Raw genomic sequence first — 10688 nt, forward strand, 5'->3', positions numbered from 1 at the left:
ATTGATTTGAAGTGTATATTACTTTTACACACACAAGTTGAGGGCCATCTTTGTTTAGGTCAAGATGGTAGTTTCAAGTAAGAGGGAGATATGGCATGGGAAGGACAGCGAAGAGTAAGGTTGTCCTTGTACATTACGTTTCTGCGGACCTTAATGCTATTTTCATGAATTCCTGGTTTAGAAAACTAAAAGTTCTCTGACCTCTGGAGAGGCAACTTTCTGGTAGGTCTTGAGAAAAGGTGGAAAAAAAAAATGCTGCTTCTCTCTCCCTACCCTATGAAAGCCACAAAACGTTGGTGTTTAAAAGACAAAGCTAAATGCAACTCTAATGACTCATAGATCAATATCTTTCACTGACCTTAGGAAGATACACGAGGAAGTCACCAGTTAGCTAATGATTCTCAATTTAGAAAGGGCAGAGGAGGCTAGCTGCCTCCCAGAGAAGGCTTTAAGGAAGGCTTCCTTTCAGTCATACCAGCTAACATGGCGAGACTGTAATATATTGTCGTGCTATCAGAAGCAGCTACATAACTTGAATTTGAGAGCATTCAACCTTAATGGATTTTTTTTTTTTTTTTTTTTTTTTTTTTGCGACAGGGTCTTGCTCTATTACCCAGGCTGGAGTGCAGTGGCATGATCATAGCTCACTGCAGCCTCAATCACCTGGGCTCCAGTGAACCTTCCTCCTTGACCTCTCGAGTAGCTGGGACTATAGGTGCCCACCACCACATATGGCTAATTTTTAAAAAGTTTTAGTGGAGATGAGGTCTCACTATGTTGCTCAGGCTGGTCTCAAACCCTTGAGATAAAGTGATCCTCCTGCCTTGGCCTCCCAAAATGCTGGGAATATAAACATCAGCCACCAAACCAGGCTGAATTTTTGTTTGAGACAGCGTCTCACTCTGTTGCCCAGGCTGAAGTGCAGTGGCATGGTCATGGCTCATTGCAGCCTCAACCTCCCAGACTCAAGTGATCCTCCTGCCTCAGCCTCTCAAGTAGCTGCGACTACAGGTGCATGCCACTATGCCCGGCTATTTTTTTTTTTTTAGAACATGAGGTCTCACTATGTTGCCCAGGCTAGTCTCGAACTCCTGGGCTCAAGTGATCCTCCACCTTGGTCTCCCAAAGTGCTGGGATTACAGGTGTGAGCCACTTCACCCAGCCCAGTAATGGAGTCTGATGATTCCCACCCTATGTTCATTCCCCTAATTACTTTGATTTCTTACTGTGAGGTTACAATTACTCGTACTTACTTTCAAATAATCTCCATTTGTTTTGGCATTTGAAGGTTTTTTAAAAAGTATTTGTAAGTCCAAATCATAAACCTATTTCATTTTGGATTGCTATTTTTGTATATGTATATGTCAGACATAAACATGCTAAAATAACGTTGGTAGTTATATAAATTGGATACCAGTGGTGATCATTCATCCTCTTCAGGCCCACCTACGGCACTTATTCTTTCCTTATGTGCTTAAAAATAAGAGACCAAGATTTATTATGTGTGGTTCAGATGCTACTCATGTTTATTATTGATACTCAGGTTGAAGACAGAAAGATCAATGCATGTCAGGAGATCGACTGCTATAGCAATGAGCCCTATTTGCAACCCACAGACAAACTGTTTCAAATACAATGAATATTCAGAGTTCACAGGTGTGCTCTAGGAAAACTGTTTGCAGGTGAATACAAAACTGAAAACTCCTCTATTTTGAATTAAAACTAAGAAATTATCATCTAATTCTTAGGATTCTTCTGTGCTTTATTGACTTGCTTAAATACGAGGTCTTGATAACCCTAGTTTTATCTCCCTGAATGAAGATTACATTCCTTTTTAACAATTCAAGTGAAACACATCCAAATCTCCCCTCTCCAGGAAGAACAGTGGTTGAGCTGAACAGCAAAATAAATAAATACATACATACATACATACATACATAAATAAATAAGTAAATAACATTTCTGTGCCTTGGGTTCTGTGTCAGAGATAATTTTAACTAAATCATTAAACTGATATGAAGATTATTAATACCAACTGTAGAAGGTTGAATGGTAGCCCCAAAGACATCAAGGTCTAATACTATAAACCTGTAATTGTTACTTCATTTGGAAAAGGGCCGTTGCAGATGTGATTAAGTTAAGGCTCTTGAGATGAGGAGATAATCCTGGATTATCTGGGTGATCCCCAAATGCCATCACAAGTGTCCTTAGACAAGAGATGTAGGAGATTCGACACACACTAAGAAGAAGTCAGGTGAAGATGGAAGCAGTAGCTGGAGCAATGCGGCCACAAATCAAGGCTCCCTGCCAGTAGCTGCCAGAGGCGAAGAACAGTTTCTCCCCTGGAGCTTCCCAAGGGAGCGCAACCCTGTCAACACCTTGATTTTGGACTTCTGGCCTCCAGAGCTGTAAGAAAATACCAGTTGTTTTAAGCCACCCAGTTTGTGATAATTTGTTACAGCATGCATTGAGAAATGAATGCACCAGTGAATAAAATATTTTTGCAAAAGATGTTCAAATGCAAGATAGCATTAGGGATCAGCGTTAGGATATATTTAAGGGAAATGTGTTCCTGCTTATGGAATAAGCATTTCTAGTATGTTTTTTTCTTCTTCTTTGTTTTAATCAAGATTTCTTTTTTTCTTTTTAAATTATTTTTAATTGACAAATGATAATTGTGAGATACCGGTTCACGCCAGTCAGGATGGTGATTATTAAAAAGTCAAGAAACAATAGATGCTGACGAGGCTGTGGAGAAATAGGAATGCTTTTACACTGTTGGTGGGAATGTAAATTAGTTCAACCATTGTGGAAGACAGTGTAGCGATTCCTCAAGGATCTAGAACCAGAAATACCATTTGGCCCAGCAATCCCATTACTGGGTGTATACCCAAAGGAATATAAATCATTCTACTACAAAGACACATACACACGTATGTTTATTGCAGCACTATTTACAGTAGCAAAGACATAGAACCAACCCAAATGCCCATCCATGGTAGGCTGGATAAAGAAAACGTGGTACATATACACCACGGAATACTATGCAGCCATAAAAAAGAATGAAACTGTGTCCTTTTCAGGGACATGGATGAAGCTGGAAGCCATCATCATCGGCAAACTAACACAGGAACAGAAAACCAAACACCGCATCTTCTCACTTGTAAGTGGGAGTTGAACGATGAGAACACATGGACACAGGGAGGGGAACAACACACAAAGGGCCTGTTGGGGGTGGAGGCAAGGGAAAGGAGAACATAAGGACAAATATCTAATGCACGCAGGGCTTAAAACATAGATGATGGGTAGGTAGGTGCAGCAAACCACCATGGCACATATATACCTATGCAACAAACCAACATGTTCTGTGCATGTATCCCAGAACTTAGAGTAAAAAAAAAAAAATTACATTCCCACCAGCAGTGTACAATGGTTCCATTTTTTCCACATCCTCACCAGCATTTGTTATTGCTTGTCTTGTAGCTATAAGTCATTTTAACTGTGGTGAAGAAAAAACAAAAACTATCAAACCTTTTTTTTTCTTTTTTAATTATTATTATTATTATTATTATTTTTTGAGACAGAGTCTCACTCTTGTTGCCCAGACTGGAGTGCAGTGCATGATCTCTGCTCACTGCAACCTCTGCCTCCCAGGTTCAAGCGATTCTCCTGCCTCAGCTTCTCCAGTAGCTGGGATTACAGGCGCGTGACACCATGCCTAGCTGATTTTTGTATTTTTAGTAAAGACGAGGTTTCCCCATGTTGGCCTGGCTGGTCTTAAACTCCTGACCTCAGGTGATCCACCTGCCTCGGCCTCCCAAAGTGCTGGGATTACAGGCGTGAGCCACTGCACCCCGCCTTTTAATTATTTTTAGTTGACAAACGATAATTGTGTATATTTATTGGGTACAATGTGATTTTTTGATATATGTATACATTAAAAAAAGATTCAATCAAGCTAATTAACACATGCATCACCTCACCAACTTACCATTTTTTTGTTGGAAGAACATTAAAAATCTATTCTTTTAGCAATTTTGAAATATGCAATACATTCTTTGTTAACCGTGGTCACCATGCAGTACAATAGATCACTAAAATGTATTTTTCTAGTCTAATCAAAACTTTGTACACTTTGGTCAACATCTTCCCTTTCCCTACCCCTCTCCTTCCCTGCAGCCTCTGTTTCTACAAGTTCCCTTGCTGAGTTCCCAGACCTAAGCCAGTTTTCACATTCAGAGCTCATGGCTGGAAGAGATGGCCAAAGCCCCATGAGGAAGTAGGCAGCAATGCCATGGCAAAGAAATACCATGATGATTCCTCCAGGACTGTCCCAGAGGGACCTATGGCCATTTACTTGGGTCACTATATGTTGGGGAGGAGGGAATACCCAGACGTTGCAAAGATTGTTGGACACAGGCACTCAGTTGACATGAATACCTCGAGATCTGAAATGTCATCCTGCGTGTGTCCCTTCCCCATCCCACCTTAGAGTCCTGGCTAAAGTAATATGTTTTATATGTGTACAATCAGCCCCTCAGTTGCCACGCATCTACTTAGTGGTCATTTTCTTGGGCCCTGGCAGCTGAAATAACACCTTTGGGTCCGGGGTGTGTGGGGTAGGAGCTATCACATTAGGGAAGGCTAAGTAGGAGCCTCTAAAGCTGCCCCCACCCCAGGACCAAAATAGTAAATCAAAGCACTACTGCATCACAGGGTTTAATGCCTATTAGAGCCTGAAAGGATACAAGGTGGTGGTCCCTCCTATCACGTCTCCATTTGCTCAGCCAGTCTGACGCTTGCAATGATCTGATCGTAGAATATCACAAGCCTAACCGAGCTGCTGCCCTACTACAGCTGCCAAACAGAGCAGTATTGTTGCTAAAGCAGATTGTTAAAACCTCAGGTACATGTTATGTGGCCACTGATTTGGCAAATGTGCTCTTTTCTATTCTGAAGAGCAACAGTTTGTATTCCTGTGGAACAGACAACAGCATTAATTTACTGTCTTGCTTCAGGGCACTGTGAACTTTTCTACCCTCTGTCATCATGTAGTATGAAGAAACCCGGACAGTCTGGACATCCTGTGGGACATTACAGTGATCCATTACATGGGTGACATCCTGCTGACTGGGCAGAACAAACAAGAGGTAGCCAGCATTCGGGAGGACTTGTTAGGACAGGCACCTACCACTTCAGTAAAGTTTTCAGGGGTCCAGTAATCAGAAGTGTGCTGGGATACTTCTTCTAAATTAAAAGATGCATTCTTGCTCTAGCATCTCCTACCACAGAGAAGGAAACACAGTGCCCAGTAGGTCACCTGGACCGAAGCTGTATTCCTAGCACGGAATGTGGCGAGAAAAGACAGATGAAGGCCGGGCGCGGTGGCTCAAGCCTGTAATCCCAGCACTTTGGGAGGCCGAGGCGGGCGGATCACAAGGTCAGGAGATCGAGACCACAGTGAAACCCCGTCTCTACTAAAAAATACAAAAAATTAGCCGGGCGCGGTGGCGGGCGCCTGTAGTCCCAGCTACTCAGGAGGCTGAGGCAGGAGAATGGCGGGAACCCGGGAGGCGGAGCTTGCAGTGAGCCGAGATCGCGCCACTGCACTCCAGCCTGGGCAACAGCGTGAGACTCCGTCTCAAAAAAAAAAAAAAAAAAAAAAGAAAAGACAGATGAGAGAAACTGCAGGGGAAGGAGTTGGAGGGAGATAGCAATGGGGTCTAAGGTTGATTTAAACCCACTACCAAAAAGAATAGGTCCATCATAAGTCTGAAACTAGTAAAATAGTATCTGAGGAGTTCAGAGCACAGACTACAAACAAGAGAATTAAAAATATGCTTGTTTTAAAGGGCTAGTCTTGGAAACACATAGCTTCTGGGGGAGAAAAAGCAAAGCAAAAGAAAAAAAGATGGGAATTTGTCAACACCAAAAACTGCATACACTCTTACCTTTTGAACTACAAGTCCCATTTCTAGGAATCTACTCTTCGGATATACCTCCAACAATGTGAAAATACATATGCACAAGGTTATTCACTGCTAACCACAAAGACTTACAGTGTGGTAGGCATGAGACAGGAATATTTTCACCTTGCATTCATCTGCTAAACTGACCAATCTATAAACCAAGCTTGGGCTCTTTCCTCTTCTTCCATCTGGTTGTACAAAACCCCCCATGAGGCCATAGGTGTGAGCCTGAGGTAGGGAGCTGGGGTAACCACTGTGGGTGATATAGGGTTTGGGCAACTTGCTCATTGATTGTTAATTGCAAGATATTAGAGACAGCCTAAATGCCTATGCACGGGAAAGTGGTTGAATAACATCCCCTGAGTGAAGTACTATGCAGCTGTAAGAACAAGGAAGTGCTCTATGGCCTGTTACAGAGTGAAACTAGCATAACTAGCAAATATCCCATGTCTAGGATGTATTAAGTGGAAAAAAAAAGCACAAAAAGAGCATAATATTCTACCCTTCAATTAAAAATGAGCATTATACAGCTTAGGCAACATGGGGAGACCTGTCTCTGCAAAAAATTAAAAAGTTAGCCTGGTGTGGTGGCACACCCCTGTGGTTCCATCTACTCAGGGGGCCGAGACAGCAGGAATACTTGAGCTCAGGAGGTTAAGGCTGCAGTGAGCTGTGTTCATGTGACTACACTCCAGCCAGGCAACCTTGTCTCAAAAACAAAAGTGCATTATATAAGAAAATATACATACATCTGCTCATTTGTGCCAAAGAGTAAATTAGGAGCTGAAATTGGTTACCTACAGGTGTTGGGTGATAACAGAGGGGAAATAACAGTATTGCTGAGAATGGGGTCACAGGAATTGGGAGAGATACTTTGCAAACCATGTTCATACTTAGAACCATGCTAGTTTTCACTCTTAGAGCCATGTTAATGCTTCACAAACTCCCAAAATAAGTGGTTAAAACAATGGGGATGGGACACAATGAAATGCTAAACGTAATAAATGAATTTACTATAATTGTATTATGAATGGATTACATAACCACACTGAAGGGGTGGGAGAGAAAAGCATTAGCCAAAGTTACTTTGGAAAATAGTATTTTGATTGTATATTGTGAAGGAAAAGGCAAAATGAACTAGACACAAATATTGTACTCCAGTTTCCTATCTGTTTTTCACAGGGGTATGCAAGAATGAGACTCCTTCATATGCATATTATGATTCAGCAGATCAGTAAATTTATGGAAGGTGATGAGACTCAAACGTTATTAAGAACATCGTAAGGAAGAGAAACTATATTTCCAATTCATTTAGTGGAAGTGGATCATCGTAAAGGTCTTCATCCTCATGGTCTTTACGTTGAGTGGGCTGAGGAGGAAGACAAGGGAGGAGTTGGTCTTGCTGACTCAGGGGTGGCAGAGGTGGGAGAAAATTCCCGTATAAATGGACCCACACAGTTCAAACCCATGTTGTTCGAGAATTAACTGTCATTCAAAATAAAAATTAGAAAACCATAAATGTATGTTGAGCAGCTTCTGTGTCTCAGGCCCTGTTGCAGATGCTAGAGATATGCCAGTGAACAGCATGAGGCATGAGGCCCCTGCTCTCATGGGGTTTACATTAAGTCATAAGTCTCATGCTAATCACTCACCATTTGTAATAAAGACAATGAGAATATTACCCTGTACAGATTGAATTATTCTGACTGAAGGTTTACATAATTTATAGTGACACTTGGCTTCTGTCTTAATGATGTCACAAAAGAAAATGTAGAATCAGGGACCAGACATTGTTTACCACACTGCTGAACAGCTCTGGAATTTATATACTCATTTCCAAAAGTACGTAGTTACTAAGTCTTCTTGGTGGGCACAATCTAATTTCAGCTTAATGCATTTTTTCTGAACTTGAACCATGCTGATAAGATTGATGTGTGATAAGCCACACCTGATAATTGCCCTTTATATGTAAGTCTAGAAACTTCAAGAATGAGCCATACACATTTAATTAAATCTATGACTTGTATCTGAATTGTGATTTCATTTCCATTATTTAGCTTTACAATTCTTCAAAATCCACAATTCTATTGATCTTTGACCAGATTAAAAATAGGAACAATGAGAGTTGCCATGGCCATGGGCTCAGTTTGTTTGTCCCAGCTGTGTATGATCACTTTCCCCTGCGGGGAAACTGGGCGAGGGGTGAGCCTGGTGGTTCAGTCCTCTGGAGACCTGATGTGTGTTGGGCTTTTTCTTTTTGCCAGCACGCTCTGGCATTGGCAAACAAATCATTTAGAGGGAGCTGAGAAGAGATAAACGGAATCTGAGGAAAGTAGACGATGTGTGAGTTTTCCAAGGGTTCAAGAATGTTTATGACAGCTGTCAGGTCAATACTATGTTGTGAGCCACTAAGGTGGATACTTTAAGTCTTCAGGGTTTTCTCATTCCAAAAAAGAGCCTAGCTGCAAAAGAGTGGCTTCTGCAACACAGTAAGGCAACCCTGGAGGAAGTCGGAATGGGGATAACTGAGCCATCCATGTCATTAACCATGGCCTCCTTTCCTACCCACCTCTCTGGCCACTTTTCTTCCACCCAAGCTAACTCATTCTACTTAATGAGATATTTGAAAGCTGCAGTTTCCCAAGAAGCAGTACGAGGCTCTGGTCATTTCTCTGTCTGTATTAGGTGACCTCCTACATGCCCGTGACCATTCATGTTCAAGACTTGGAGGTTCAGTTTTCAGCGCAGAGCTGCTGCTCCTGAGTTCCCACCAGAACATTCTATTGCTTATTTTTTTTTTTGATGGAGTCTTGCTCTGTCACCAGGCTGGAGTGCAGTGGTGTGATCTCGGCTCACTGCAACCTCCGACTCCCTGGTTCAAGTGATTCTCCTGCCTCAGCCTCCTGAGTAGCTGGGATTACAGGCACGTGCCACCACGCCCAGCTAATTTTTGTATTTTTAGTAGAGACAGGGTTTCACCATGTTGGCCAGGTTGGTCTTGATTTCCTGACGTCGTGATCCACCTGCCACAGCCTCCCAAAGTGCTGGGATTACAGGCGTGATCCACCGCGCCCAGCCAAGAACATTCTATTGCTTATTTGACGTTTCCTCATGAATATCTCAAAGGCATCTTACATCAAACTGGCTTAGTGATCTTTCCTTCCCTGCACCCCAACATCAGAATCTGGTCCTCTGTCTCTGTGACTGGTACCATCATTCATTCACCTGCACACACCAGAAGAAGGGGAGTGATTTCTCAGTTTCTCACTTTCTCTTACTACCCCTGTATCTAATCAATAGCTGCTTGGTTATTGATTCTACCACCTAAATATCTCTCAAATCTGTTCGTATTTTCTCCATCCCACTGTGTCTACCTTAGCCCAAACTACCATTCTCTGCAATACCATCCTCTGTAACACCATCTTCTGTCTTCTGAATTATAGCACTAATCTAAACAGTTCTCCCCATTTTCCCTCCTACTCCCTCTAATCCAATCACCACATTGTAGTCAAGAGAACTTTTAAGAATTGCTCATAATGACTCTATTGTTTAAACCCTTTGATGGTTTCCTATTTTCTTATGATAAAGACTCAAATACTTAATATGGCCTAAAACAATCTGCATAATCTGGTTTTTCAGCCTCATCTCCTGCTACTCACTACCCACTTTATTCATCGTAACACACCAGCCTTTCTTCTACAATTTGCAATGAGCCACGCTCATGTCAACCTGGCCTTTGCATATGCTGTTCCCCTTTCCTGGATATCCAGATATCCTTCAGGAGATACTTCTTATTACTCCCTGAAGGAGATAATCTTCAAACCTTCAACTCAGTTCCCACAGGTAACTCTCCCAGTACCCTAGACCTCTCATTCCTAGTGTTTACCACAATTCAAATAAAATAATTGTATAGTTATTTCACATTTGTCTCTCACTCTTGAATGTAATCCTATAAGGGTAGGAACGATGTCTATCAGTTCATGACTAATCACCAGTACCTGCCACAGTGCTGGGCACACAGCAGCAAATTAACATTTAATATTAATAAGGTAACAGTGCTGGAATCAGGCACTCTTATAAACTCTTCATGTGTAGGAACTCATTGAATCCTGGTAACAAACCTAGAATGTAGGTATTCTTCTTCTCATTTTACAGATATAAAACAGGCACAGAGAGGTGAAGTAAGCTGCCAATATCACACAGTGGAAAATGGAACTTGAGCCTAGCAGTCTAGATTCAAAGCCTGTACTTTTACTTTACTGCCTCAATATTTATTGAAAGCATGCCTGTTTAAATGTTCACTGAAGTGAATTACTCAGAGAATTGCTCCTAAACAAATTCATAATGATAGAGCACCTCTACTGTAAAGTTTAACATGTTTAACTACGGAGAAGGAGAGGGGTATAAGTACTTTGATACCATCCATACTGGAAACTTAAAATCTTTGCCAAGCCCATAAGAGATAACCTGTCCAAAGGTGAATACTACTAGATTCAAATAGGTTGAAATAATATTCAAGGCCTTTGTACTTCTTAGGCTCATGAAAATTTGATTGCTTGATATGCTTGAGTATATATATATATATATATATATATATACACACACACGCACACACACACACACACACATATATATACACACACACATATATATATTTGCTAATACTTTAAGGCCTTTCTGTGCTGCATTAACCAATCTAAAAAGAGCAAACAAAATGAA

Source organism: Macaca mulatta, chromosome 18 (genome assembly GCF_049350105.2).
Source record: "Macaca mulatta isolate MMU2019108-1 chromosome 18, T2T-MMU8v2.0, whole genome shotgun sequence".
Lineage (NCBI taxonomy): Eukaryota > Metazoa > Chordata > Mammalia > Primates > Cercopithecidae > Macaca > Macaca mulatta.